Source organism: Acinonyx jubatus, chromosome A2 (genome assembly GCF_027475565.1).
Source record: "Acinonyx jubatus isolate Ajub_Pintada_27869175 chromosome A2, VMU_Ajub_asm_v1.0, whole genome shotgun sequence".
In the NCBI taxonomy this organism is placed as follows: domain Eukaryota; kingdom Metazoa; phylum Chordata; class Mammalia; order Carnivora; family Felidae; genus Acinonyx; species Acinonyx jubatus.
Window position 1 is genome coordinate 138,543,091 of NC_069383.1, and position 15,041 is coordinate 138,558,131.

At 38.5% G+C, this 15,041-nt stretch overlaps 1 protein-coding gene across 13 annotated transcripts in view; it reads left to right on the forward strand.

Moving 5' to 3' along the window:
- Nucleotides 1-15,041, forward strand: part of FHIT (fragile histidine triad diadenosine triphosphatase) — a 1,399,071-nt gene that overhangs the window by 1,222,678 nt on the left and 161,352 nt on the right. The gene's annotated exons all lie outside the window — the stretch shown is intronic.

Here is a 15,041-nt window from a genome sequence, read left to right on the forward strand (position 1 = left end):
TTTAGGTATATCACACATTCTTCAGGTCCCTACATTCCCCACAAATCCCTGTCTCTTACCAAGCCTTGCTTCACATGTTTATGATACGTGTCTGGACACTGAAGGCATTGGATTTTTAGATATGCCCATTTCTTGGTCTACTCCTCTTCTTTCTACCACTCAAATGTTACTATTCTACAGGATCGTCTGTCTAGTCCACTATGCTCGTCACTTCTCTACAACCTCTGTTTTACCTCCTTGGTTACTCATATAGTGCTATGGCCCTGGGAGTTTGTCATCTTCAGTGCATCCTGAAATCTCATTCTCTCTCCCCGCTTGCTTTTGTCAAACAGATTATTCTTGTTCCTACCTCAGGGCTTTGGCACATGTTGTTTTCTTTGCCTCTCGCCTCAAGTGACTTCATGTCTTCATCCAAATCTCAGCTCAAATGTCATCTCTTTGAAGAGTTCTTTTCATCGATCACCCCAACCCATCTAAGATAGATAATCTCTTATCCTCTCTGCAGAAATTCTATTATTATGTTTATTTTCTTCTTAATAGTTACCACATTTGAAATAATTTATTAGTTTAGTATTCAGTGCCTGTGTTCCCAGCTGCACTGTAAAGACTTGGGAACAGGGACCTAATCTGGCATAGAGGAGGTCTTCAAGAAATATTTGTTCAATGAATGAGTATATGAGGGAATGAGGTGTTGAACTAGAAGAATTTGACATTCCCTACTAGTCCTAAGGTAATTTAAAAGGAGAGCACATCTTGATTTTCAGGGGATCAACTTATTAACTCGTACCTACATTGGGTAAGATTCTGACATGGTGATGTCAGCCATTTGAGGTTAATCTAATGGAAGACTTATGGAACAGGATCTATTGGTCAGAAATCAATGTGCACACAGCTTCATCTTGTTGCACATCAGAAAGATGGTGAGTAATTATAAACCTCGTCTGATTGCTAAGCAAGTCTGGTGGATCAAAACAAGTCATGTGTCAAAGTTAACTTGTCTCACCCAAAAACCTAGACTTGCATGTCTGTAACAAATACAGATGTGAGATTTGCCAAAAGCAGGCTTGAGAGTTCTCTTGCTTTCATTTTGACCTCGACTATCATCTCTTGAGATTATCATTATCTGTTCTTCCTCCAGCTTTCTGTCCTGGATTTGTCTTTGTGCACTTTGTTCACTAATGTATCTTCCTAGTTTCAGAGAATGAGTCTCCTTCCACTCCCTCAAAACTGAGTTCATATTCCACCCATTCCAAGACAAAATTTTTATTATAAAGCCCTTTCTGTGTTGTTTTCCATGCAGATCTTATTTGTCCGTTGCTCCCAAACCCTTTCTATATCTATGTTCTTGAAATTTTCATGAATTATGTGAGGCCTTCTCTGAACTCAGTGGGCCCTCCATTATCTTGACAAGTTGATGAAGATTATGATAATGACATAAATGGGTCCTTGGTTAAAAGAGAACATACAGCTAATGTGGGGGAGGGAAATGTCCATTGCCTAATGCCATGGTACATCATCTCATTAACTCTGTAAGGCTTACCCTAGCTGCGTCCCAAATAAGCAACTCTCATAACTGTATTAGACAATTCATCAAATGTTTATGGGTGACATTGAATGGTTGTGATTGTGCACTGTATATAAAACCCATTACTGATGAAGGAAGTGACTATTATTAAAGCAAATGGGAATAGCCATCAGCAATTGGACAATTCAACCATGAATTTCATAGACAGAGCAACTGTGGGTTCAAGCATGCCATAGGAAACAATTGCTTGGCTTAACACAATGCATGAACAAAATCAATTTGCTAAAATGCAGGTCATTTGGCCCTGAGGGCTGGAGAAAACTATTATATTGCTGATAATATTTATTGTTGAACTTGGATCTCTTTCACACACCATTTGACAATGGGCTCAAAGTCCATGGGTCCCCAGTTGACTCCAAAAAGGAAGGAATGTTTCAATGAGACAGTTAATTAGCTTTTTTTCTTCTGGGTTCAATGATGTCTTCATACTGAGGAATGCATTTTTGACTGAGAATTTTGGAATGAAAATTTAGTTACCTCTTGCAAAGAATAAAACAAGAACTCCATGGGTTCTTCTAAATTCATGAAAACCTAAAACAATCTTAAATGCTTAATTGAAGCATAGTTAACATATAGTATATTAGTTCCAGGTATATGACAGAGTGATTTGAGAATTATATACATTATGAAAGGCTCACCATAAGAAATGTGATTATCATCTGTCACCATAGAAAGGTATTATAATATGAGAACTTTTAGATCAAAGAATCTTTATGTGATATAACCAACAAATAAATATATAATTTAATTATCTTTGACATCAAATTCTCCCTGGTTGGATCTCCAAATTCTCTTTGGCTACCTATTTTATTGATAAGAAAATTCAGTAGACATCTGGTTTACCCTTTCCTGTGTCAGATTATTACTCATTTAAATCTTCCTGTCCCTTGGAAGAGAGGAATGTCAGATTAGGAGAGAAGTATTCATCTGGTTACAAATTATTTCTTCCCATTTTTCCTAGTAGAGATAATAATTTGGGGAGTATATAATTCAGATTAATTACCACATATGAAATGTTGAGAAGAATGCAGGATTATAATGGTGGTGATGGCGGGGTGGGGGCCTCCAGAGAATCACAAAGTCATTGGATACAAGACTGTGCTGACAGCTCAGAGCCTGGAGCCTGCTTCGGATTCTGTGTCTCCATCTCTCTCTCTGCCCCTCCCCTAGTTGTGCTCTCTCTCTCTCTCTCTCTCTCAAAAACAAACATTAAAAAAAATGTTTTTAAAAAGAGAGGACAGGTATCTACAGGATGTACCTCAAGGCAAAGGATGCCACCTCTATGGTTTTTCCTGGTGTTGGCTTTCAGGACTGCCACCCTGTGTCAGTTTTCTCAGCATTACTCTCCTCTCCATTTAAATATGTTCAGTTGCATATTCATGAGAAATAAGCAGCAAAAAAGGTAACCACATGCCATTCTATCCATCATATCAAAGTAAGACCACTCCATGTTTTCTCAATAAGGCTTTGTTGTGCAGGGTCTGTTCTGCCTTCCACAGTGAATCTTCTCTCCAAACATATATATCCTAGCAGAAATCTGTAAAATCATGCAGCAGGCCAGTGCCTGCTCTATGAAGTCCTTCTTGCTGAGATACCTCCGTCACACTTGTGCTTTCAGTCACTCAATGCTGCAGTCAGACCTCCACTAGCATCAGTAATTGAAGATTGGATCATTTATATAATTTTTATTTTTTTAAAAAATTAAGGTTTATTTATTTTCAGAGACAGAGAGAGACAGAGCGTGGGGAGAGAAGGGGCAGAGAGAGAGGGGGACACAGAATCTGAAGCATGCTCCAGGCTCTGAACTGTCAACATAGAGCCTGATGCAGGGCTTGAGCTCATAGACTGAGATTATGACCTGAGCCAAAGTTGGACTCTTAACCGAATGAGACACCCAGGTGCCCCAATTTTTTAATTTTTAAATTAGGTTTATATTCAAGGTTCTTGACTTAACTATAAACAGTCGCTTACTAAGAGTGTCCAAAAAATTTTAGTAACCTTGGAGACTATGGTCCACTAAAGAAAACTATCTCACATAAGAAATATTTCCAAATCTATTTTATTTGAGGGTTGAAAGTATAGGGGAAAAGGATAGGAAAAATTATTGGAGGAATAAATTATGTACAGAAATGGACAAGTATAGCAAGAGGAAAAGAGATATGAATTGGGCATTGACACTTTTGTACCAGTAAAAATTATAATGGCCTCAAAGAAAAAAAGTCCCCAAACATTTCACTTGATGTCTCTTTTGTTATTATTATTTTTTAACATTTATTTTTGAGAGAGAGTAAGTGGAGGAGGAGCAGAGAGAGAGGAACAGAGGCTCCAATGTAGGCTCTGTGCTGACAGCAGCAAGCCCGATGTGGGGGCTCAAACTCACAAACTGCTCACAAACTGCAGGATTATGATCTGAGCCAAAGTCGAATGCTCAACCATTTGAGTTGTGCAGGTGCCCCTGACTTGATCTCGCTGTTAAAGATGAAAAGCAAAATAAGCAAGAATTAAGGATGAAAGAAAGGTAAAAACTAATATAATTTTAAAGCCCCAAAGCATTGGATTTTTTTTTTTGCTTTTCAGTTATCAACTGTCATTTTTTAGACAAAAGAATGATATACTTAATTATAATAATCTTTATGAATAAGTCTTATTACCCCTTAGCTTGCAGCAGGACCTGTTCTTTGAATCTATCATGTGTCACATTCCAGCAGAGAAGAATACTAGGCCTCCAAGTTACCTGCTTCAGAAAAGGCACACGGGGCCCTGGAAACATAGCCTGGCTTTTGGAATCCCAGCCTGTGGGCCCAAAATGTAGCCTTATTTATGTCATCATCAGATCATATCTATTACAATGTTCCCAGTCTGTACTTTGCACATTGTGTATTAGAGAAGCACCGCCCAACAGAAATATAATATGAGTTAATATGTAGTTACAAATGTTTCAGTAGCCACATTAAAACTAGTGAAATGAAATTGGTGAAATTAATTTAATGATATGATTTTTAACCCACTGTAACCAAAGGTTATCATTTCATCATGTAACTAATGAAAAACCTTATTAATGAGATATTTACATCCTCTTTTTGTATGAGTCCTTGAAATCCAATATGTGTTTTATATTTCCGGCACATCTCATTGAGACTAGTTCCACGTGGCTACTCTAGTGGCTACCAAATTGGACAGTGCAATTTGAGAGCTTTTTAAATCTTAGCAACTTCATTTGTTTTCATAAAGTGCAACTTAATGCAAAACCTCTTAATTTTTTCACCCTGGCCCTCCATATCCAGAGGATAATAATTTATTTTTCCTGTTCCCTAAAATCAGAAGGTAACACAAGAAATATGTCATCGAACAGTTGACTTAGGTCCTGTCATCCCTAATCAAATGTTTTGTGGAAGTTTTAACAGTGAAATGATCTGAAAGATGACCAGGTGGTTTCTTCTATACAGATTCTACATTCTTTTATTTTTTTTAATGTTTATTTATTTTTGACAGAGAGAGGGAGAGATAGAGAGACAGAGCATGAGTGGGGGGTGGGCAGAGAGAGAGAGAGAAAGAGAATCTGAAGCAGGCTCCAGGCTCTGAGCTGTTAGCACAGAGCCTGACACAAGGCTCCAGCTCACGGACCACAAGATCATGGCCTGAGCCGAAATCAGATGCTCAACCGACTGAGCCACCCAGGAGCCCCAACATTCTTTTTTAAAATTTTTTTCATTATCTTTTTGCTAATTTCACCAGGGATGTTCACAAAATAATCCATGAATTTTGGAGGACAGGGGAACCACTGTTTTGATTATTGTTTCTTTGGGCCATTAATCCTTTATGGGTGGTCCAAACACCAATTATTCATGTGGTCATACTTTTTTCCAATTTTGAAAATAAAGCCATTAACTGTATTTTTGAGGCACTGTCAGGCTTAAAGCTGGGGACTCCAGATCCAGACTGGTTGTTTCTCACCTCAATTTCCTAATCTGTAAAATGGGGATTGTGATGGGACTGCTGGAAGAATAAAATAATTTATTACATATAAAGCCCTAGAATAATGCCTGATGCAGTGTTAATGCTTAATACATGTTGGCTATTATTTATGTAATTATTAGCAGTATTATTAGTGTTCTGTTATTATCAGAGAAACTTCTAAAGAGTTGATAGGAATGAGTGAGTGAGAAGTTGGAAGCTGAAGTAGGTGACTGTCCAGAAGCTACATTCTCTGGAGACCCAGGAGGTTTTCCAAATGCAAGGGACCCATCAAGGGGAGGTCATGCAGGTTTAGTGTCACTACCTGTGACTGTCATTATGCCTGCCTGTGGGCCAACAGCCTTCAGAGACATAGCAGTTCAATAATTTGTGACCACATTAAACTTTTAAGCTGCCACAAGTATGCAGCCCACACTGTCCAGACCTGCAAACATTTCCAATGATAGAATCCCTTCTGGAAAAAAGACATTCTGGTTTATAATTTTATTCCAAGACTTTCAGATTGCTTTACCTTACTGTTTTGAGATTGTTGTAGTCCCCTAGATTTAGAGGAGTAAGTTGAGAGATGCCAGATTTTCTTTCTAACCCAGAAAATCTAGAAAAGGCTCCTATACCTGCAGAGCTAGCTCTAAAATCTACATGATGGGTCAATAGAGTGGTTTGTTACAAGTTCTTTAATGCTGAACTTGTTATTTAAATATCAATATCTTTTATGTTTCCCATCTTTGAAATGGGAGAAGGGAATTTGCTTCCAGGAGTAAATAATAGGTGAATAGTGATAAACAATTCTAATTCTTAATCCTGTTTCCTAGGGAGAGGACTAATGAAAAATACTAATAGAATAAAAATGTCATCATTACTTAATGAGAGTCTACAATGTGCTGAACCCTGTGCTAGGTGTTATACATACATTACTTGAATTTTCTTAGTCCTTGCAGGGTTGATATCATTAATACCTTTCAATTAAAGCTAAATATCACAGCAAGTGTGTGTTTGTCTCAAGAGCTTATAACTAGTTCATGGCAAAAATTTTATTGCAGTCCATTTGACTACAAAGCCTTTGGTCTGAGGCAAATATTATCCCTCATTTTAATTGAAAACTCAAAGATAGTGAGATGAGTGATTTTTCTAGATTTTTTCTAGAGTGATTATTCTAGACTCCCAATGCTAAATCTCAAGCAGTTTCAAGATCTCTGTTTGACCTAGGAGACATTCGCTCAAACAGACATATCCTAGATTTTCACTCAGCCCATAGGTCCTGGACACACCACTTCTAATTAAGCAGCTAATAAGACTTAGAGTTTAGGAAATTGGCATTTTCCAAAGTTAGCCATGTTCTCTGCTTTTTGAATATGAACAACTAGTCCCCACCTAGATACTTTATTATAGCTCCTTTATTTATATATATATATATATATATGTATATATATATATACGTATACGTATACGTATATATGTATATATACGTATACATATATATACGTATACGTATATACATATGTATACGTATATATACATATGTATATATATGTATATACATATGCATATATATGTATATATACGTATATATATGTATATATATGCATGTATATATATGTATGTATATATACATATATATATGTATGTATATATACATATATATATATATATATATATATATATATATATATGATTCTACAATTCCCAAGGTCATCCTTTCTGAGCTGGTTTTGCGCAATGAACCTCTTAAATACTTTTGCATGCCTTATAGTGTATTCATGTCATGATAACACACTAAAATATTTAAGAGAAAATTGCTGCCTTTTTCTTCCTCAAAAAGAAACAGTCCTTGCTTACAACTCTCAATGGACCATAAATATCTTCTAGGCCAGCTGTACCAGTACCTGTTGGAAACGCTTCTTACATTGAATATTCCCTTTTCCCTGAAATGAAACCTTGCTCCTGAATCTTCTTTTTCCTTTAAAAGAATTTTGGTTCTTTTTAGAAAACTCTTCAGAGATCTTGAAGAGGTATGTGTACAGTTAGGTCAAATCCATGCATGAACCTTCAACTGGCTTCTCCAGTAATCTTGGCCTCATCAGTTGATATGAAGACTGAGGCTGAATTCATTTGTAACAACCTGAAATAAGTGCCCCAACTTGTTTCCTTATGACATTTTCTGTCCACACGATGTATCTGCCCTTTACCAATTTGCCTTCCTTCCCTGCGGCACTGGCATAGTTTCTTCTTTCAAGTCTCATCTCAAAGTCAAGAGCATGAAGACCTTGGGTGGTTTCATCGATTAGTAATTTGGTATACACCTGAGTTCAACTTCTTGAGAAAAATGAGGGACATTTGGTGATATCCTCAAATGGAGAGGGAAATTATGGTGTGTTCATGACTTTAGCATGCTGAGGAGGTCATGCATCCATGAAGTGCAGGGTGGAGCACTGAGTACATTTATCTCCAAGAATAAGAAAACTGAGGCACAGAGAAACCTAATAACTTTTCTGAGGTCATCCGGGAGAGAGAGAGAGAGAGAGAGAGAGAGAGAGAGAGAGAGAGAAGAGGAGAGAGAGGAGAGGAGAGGAGAGGAGAGGAGAGGAGAGGAGAGGAGAGGAGAGGAGGGAAGGGAAGGGAAGGGAAGGGAAGGGAAGGGAAGGGAAGGGAAGGGAAGGGAAGGGAAGGGAAGGGAAAAGAGAGGAGAGAGAAAAGGAAGGAAGGAAGGAAGGAAGGAAGGAAGGAAGGAAGGAAGGAAGGAAGGAAGGAAGGAAGGAAAAAAGGGGAGAGGGGAGTGGGGAGAGAAAGACAGGGGAGTCATACTACCCAGTTCTCTTTCACTCTGCTGCCTCTGTGAACTCCCAGAAGAGTCTTAATCCCCTTTGTCCTCCCTACCTCTTCATACCCAATAAATCCCTCTATTCGATGGAGTAGTTTCTTCAAAGTCATTTGCAGAACCGAATCTGTTACTTCCCTGACCCTCGGAATTCAGAGCCTAGTTCTTGTGTTTCTCAGTTCTGTGGCTTTTCTTTGTCAGCTGCAAATTCCTCCACTTGCTTTTTGGGTACTACCTTCTTTCCTGTCAAAATCTCCTCTCAAGAAAGAAACCGTATCTTAATTGTAACGAGAGCAGTTCACATTGTTAACTTTCCTGAGATGACAAAGTATTTTTCAAACTAACACAGCCTTATGAGAGGAGAGTAGGATTTTAAAGCTGGAATATCAGGCCTTAGTCTGGAGGTACAGTGTGACTTTGTTGGTAACTCCAGAACCAAATCACAAAGGCCAGCTCTGGACCTGGTACTCATTTCTGGAATCCACCTGCAATTAGTTTGAAAAGTGGCCCCTGAAAGCCCCACCAGCACTGAGATAAATCAATCTAAGATAGAATAGTCCTCATCCACCTTCATATTGTGGAATTGCGTCAATACCCTGCCAAGAATATAATAGATATTTCTATTCTACTCCACTATAGGCTCAAAAATGCTGTTATTGGTATCATAGTTTCCACATTACCTCAGAGTATGTGTCTATAAAACTTGTATAACTTATCTATTTCATTTGAAAACTCTCTACCTGGGAAATAATTTAAAGTAAAAAAATAGAAGAATATATTTTAATGGTATGTATTCATATATATGGATGAGTGCTTTAAAATAATTTTAATGTGGGGCGCCTGGATGGCGCAGTCGGTTAAGCGTCCGACTTCAGCCAGGTCACCATCTCGCGGTCCGGGAGTTCGAGCCCCGCGTCAGGCTCTGGGCTGATGGCTCAGAGCCTGGAGCCTGTTTCCGATTCTGTGTCTCCCTCTCTCTCTGCCCCTCCCCCGTTCATGCTCCGTCTCTCTCTGTCCCAAAAATAAATAAACATTGAAAAAAATTTTTAAAAAACATTTAAAAAAATAATAATTTCAATGTTGTAAAATATTGGGATATAATATTGAATGAAAATAGTGGCATATAGATTGAGAATAGAATGGAAACACATACTTCTAGTAATTAAAAAGGATTGTGGGGGCACGTGGGTGACTTAGTCAGCTAAGTGTCTGACTCGATTTCAGCTCAGGTCATGATTTCATGGTGAGATTAAGCCCCACCTCTGTGCTGGACCTGGAACCTGCTTAAGATTCTCTCTCCCTCTCTGTCTGCCCCTTTCTCCCACCAAGTGCATGTGCATGTGTGCACACACGTGCACCCTCTCCCTCATTAAAAAGAGAGAGAGAGAGAGAGAGAGAGAAAGAGAGAGAGAGGTTATAGCTGGATAATGGAATCATAGGTCACTCTTGTTTTCTTTCTTCATACTCTTTGGCATTTCCCAAACTTTATATAGTTCAAAATTCTGTAATTTAAATATAATATTAGGTAGTAATTTTTTAATAATCAGACATTGTGTTCTTCTTCACTCATTGACGAAGACCATCATTTATGGGTAGTTGGCTGGTGAATGTAGTGAAAGAAATAGACTTTAGTTTTGGTGAATCCCTCATGGGAGATGCCTGTTTGTGACTTACCACTTGAACTGAAATGCCCAGAGAAGTGGCCTTTGTTGGGTTTCCACTCTCTGACTTGTTAGTTAAAAAAATTACTCTTCAGGATAACATTTTCCCTGAGCTCCTGCTCAGAGTCACAAGAAAGAATACATTAGATATAATGCTCTGAAGTCTCGTTCTCCCTAGTCACTTTGTCTTCAGTTTCTTCTCCATCACCAGGTCATCCCTTACTATTTCTGAGGTTCACTAGTGGCCCATATCCCAGTTATTAATTTCACGATCACCAACTTGACTCTACAAAAATGAAATATTCTTTAATCCCCAAGTTGGGTTTAACTCGTGGTCATGATAGCGGACTACTTCATCAGCCCAGGGCCAGTTCAGGTCAGCAAATCCAGTACCATCTGAATCAGCTCAGTCCTATAATTTAGCCCTGTTCTGGTTTACAACCTCTTGGTTCAGCATTCTGCTCTCTGGGGCCATTGTGAGCCACATGTCATGTGGGGCAGACAGGGATTATGTAGTCCTTGGCTGTTGTTTCTTTGGCCTCTGCTGTGTAAGTAATATGCCTGCCTGGTCCTCGGGTGTATACTCCATCCATGCTGACACCCACAAGCATGGCAACCATCCTTTGAGGGTTGATGGTCATGGTCTTCTGCCTCCCTAGGTGTCCATGGTTCTTACAAGGCCTCTGGTCACAACACAGGAAGGGCACTTACTCTGCACTCTTTTCAACATTCTTCTCCTGGACACAGAAATGTCTTTCTGTTCTTCCATGCTTTTCTGAGACCTGTAAGGAGATTTGGGACTCCCTGGCAGATGCTCATGTTGTCACTACAACACTTGATCGTTCTCTTTGTGGAACAATGTGCTGCCAGAGTTGTGGGTGGGGAAAGCTGAGTACCAGTACCTTCTACTCTTGGATTCCCAATCCAAAGAGGAGGTTTCCAGCAAGTCACTGTAAAAGGTAGAATGATTGTCTACCAAGGGTGCTCATGCCCTCACTTCCAGAACCTGTAAATATGGTACATGGCAAAGAATTAAGGTGGCAGATAGAATTTAAGTGGCTAATAGCTGACTTTAAAAAAGGGAGATTATCCTGAATTATCCTGAGTGGACCCAATATAATCACAAAGGTCCTTAAATGTGGATAAGGTAGGTGGAACAGTCAGTGTCAAAGTGATGCAGGCTGAGAAAGACTCCATTGGTCATTAAAGCAGGAAAACAGATTTTTTCCCATGGGCCCTCCAGAGAAGAATCCATACCTGCTGGCATCTTGATTTTAGTCTATTGAGACTTATTTTGGACTTCTGACCTCCAGAACTCTAAGATAATAAACCTGTGCTGTTTTAAGCCAGTACGTTTTTAGAAATCTGTTACAGCAGGAAGTATCAAATTAATGTATCTTCAAATCTCAGGGTTCAGCATGGGATTTGGAAGAAGGGCAAGGGTGGAAGCAGAGTACCCTAGAGTGTGCTCATGAGCTTTCTCTCTTTCTGTCTATGTTTGTCTCTCACTTGCTTTATCTCTCTTAGTTCTGTCCCTTTTCCAGTTTGAAAGTCTTTTTTCACGTCTGGGGTTGGGCAGGTAGAGCAGCTTAGCCTCCTTATCCCTGCATGAATCATTGCTCGTACTGGGCAGTACCTTCTGCACTTAGAAGCCCTGTGAGTGAGTGTAGGACACTGCTTCCTCATAGTAGATATACTTCCAGTTAGCCGAAAGAGAGGGTCAAGAGGGAAATGGCCCACCAGTGATTACTTTGAAATAGTAGCTCACCTTATATGGATAAGAAGTGAGCAACAGTAACCACAGAGAGAGCAGAAGCCACTAAGTACCGTGGGGCAGTATGCTCTGAAGAAGGGCCATCCAGGTTCCAGGATGTGACCACCTTCTTGCCTCTAGAGAGGCTCACGTCCTGGCTCTGTTGCTAATGAGACCTTGGCCAGTTCCCTGTGTCTGGGGCTCAGTTTCCCTTTCCTCAAACTGAGAGGCCTCATCTCATCTTGGCCACCTCTAAGCACACTTTCAGCTCTGATACTTTGTGATTCTATGACACTAACTAGTTCAATTGAAAAAGAACCACTTGCCCTGAGGACTCCCTCCCTTTGATTTCTGCACGGAGGCCACATTAGCATAGCAGAAAGGATATTGACACTGCAGTTGACTTTTAAAATTCACTGAGAAGAGGAGATAAAATGAAAACACACCAGATGGAATGTGAGCTCCCTACTATTTCAAAACTTAGATATTTCCACTAAATGTTGGCACAAACTTAAAATTAAATATCATCTTGAATGCTATTTACAGTTTTCAAAGTGACAACAACAGTAGTCTCCTTAGAAAGGGAAGACTGTGATAAGATCTATTCTATCACTTAAGGAATTTTATTTTATGGATGGAAAAATCAAGAAAATAATTAGCTGGATATACAAATAATAGTGGGAGGAGCGGGGGAGTCATGCAGACAGTTGAGACACAATGTGTTTCCACCACTGACTGACTGGGGCCTCCAGGAACCGCGTGCTGAGAAGCACTGTGAATTTGGCTCTCTTTTCATCTCAAGCAGATTCACTAAGTAAATTTTGACTGTCTTTAATTTTTAGGGTTCCTACATGCTGTGGTTCTTGATCCATTTTGCGTTACAGACCCCTTTGAGAGCCCTGCTGAATGCTGAAAACCCCGTAGCTAAGAAAAATTTTAAATATTTACACAGATACCATAAAGATTTTCATTTACTGTTAAGATTTTTTAAAGCCCCAGGTTAAAAATGCCCAACTTGAGATAGAGAAGAATGTTCTCAAAATGTAGGAAATTAGTAAAACCGACTTTGTGCAAGAAGTTTTACACACACATATGCATGTAGTACACACATGTACATACACAGTCACACATAATCAAGGATTTATATTCACATCCTTGAGGCTCACTCTGTTGACTCAAGACCGAACTGTCTCCATTTGAGAGCATTTGAGTGTTTAGTTATTCCTTTATAGAGTTAATGTCAGAATGCACAAGGAGGAGGAGAGGTTTTGTTTTGTTTTTTTGAGTTTTCTTTGTTTGTTTGCTTGTTTGTTTTGAGAGGTTCTTTTGAAAAGGAAGTATTCACTGGACCCAGGGCAGTGAGCTTCATTGGGGAGCCCGTAATTGAACACATCTGATGGTTGACTCTGTTGCTCCCTTTAATTAAAAGTCCATTTTCAGAGTCATGTAATAGCTTCTATAAAACTGAACATACAAATTCACAAAGAATTAGTATTTGCACTTTTAAGTTTGTTAATTGATTTGATTTCTCATGTTTGATGATTATATAACACCAAGGTACAGAAAATAATTATCTCAAAATCTACCTATCATAAATCTTTTTGAAGTGTTAAGTAGCCTTTAAATAAGTTGTAAAAATAGGAATTCTTTTGTCTTTTCTGTCAGTGGAGGAAGTTACATATTCAGTTTTTCTATTCTCTAATATACTTCTCATAATTGTTTTTTAAGTGCAGGATGACTCAGACTATGGCTCTATAATATCAAAAAGATAGTTTGAAATTCAAAACTTTTGAAGAGTCGCGGAGCCCGTTGATTCCAAAGTACTTGAAAAAAGTGATTTTTTTAAAGAAAATCTGTTTACAGCTGTTTTCATTTTTCATCTTCAATTAACATTTTATATGCAGTGGCCTTATTCATCCTGCACATACCTACTAAAGGCTTACTACTTGGGTAGCTGTAGGTCAGGTTGATCTAGACATTTGAATTCAAGTGATAACATTGCTCAGACTTGATGCATCTGAAAGTAGAATACATCCCCTTCTCCCATAAAATGTCCTGCTCTGAACAATCCCAGCCTGGTTTCATCTCCGGTGCATTCTTGAAGCCCATTCCCTATATACTATCGTTCATCATGTTCTGTTAACTTCTGTTGCCAAACACTTTTTATAGTTATTCTCATTCTTGGGTAGGCAGAAGTCCTGGAATTCTGCTCTCTAGAGGTTTTCTGGGGCTTTCTCAAAGCTGCCAAATCATATTCCTCAGTCTACTTCTCTTTTGATTATGGGTGAAATTAGAAGAAAAAATCACATAATTTTGTCAATGTCATATTTTTTTCCCAATCTCTTTGTGAAGTTTGGGGAGAGATATTTTAATGCAATTCCAAATCACACCAAAATTATATTTATTTTCTTTTTCTCCCTCCCTCCATTAATTCTTACTTTCCTTTTTCCTACCAGTTACTTTTGAATCTCATGGCATGGATATGTATTTAATTTCCCATTTAGGGGCTACTGTTAAATTTGCCCTCACTTTCACCATTATTTTGTGGCCATTATTATTAACTTTGTTAGGTCTTGAGAAGGAGATTATTCTTTCTGAATTCTGTCATCTTTACAATGTACCTTTTTTACCAGGTAAAAAAAATTATTTTATTTTATTTTATTTTATTTTATTTTTTTACCATTTCTTTTCTGTCCTCATTCTTATCCTCTTTCATTAAGCCCTTGCCAACTGGTACCTTTTGGACATTGTTCTGGCCTTCTCCACTTATACCAAGTGAACTGGCACATTACTTTTCCTTAAATTCAAATCCTGGCATTCTAGTGTTTTGGCAAATCCAAACTTCTTGACCGATGCTTTAAAGATCCTTTGAAATCGAAATTTACCTCCTCATCCAACTTGCCTCTTGCATTGGTGAACCACTTGCTTAATCAAACTGCCTACCTTGTGGGTCCAGTAGAGAAATAAATCATTCCCACCTTTGTGCTGTTGAATTTCTACCTCCAGTAACTCTAGAAGCTCTTTCCTCCACCCTTGCTCTGTCCAAACTTCAAAGATATTTCCTGACTACTCCAACCCACAATAATCTTCCTTCTCTAGATCTTAATGTACATATATTTAAGCACTTAGATTCTCAGAGCAACAGAGCTGAAAGGTTCAGAATAATCTACTACAGTTTAAAAATGGAGAAACTCATGTCCAGGTGAGTTAATAATATTAATAGTGACCATTAAAAAAATAGTGTTTATTTAT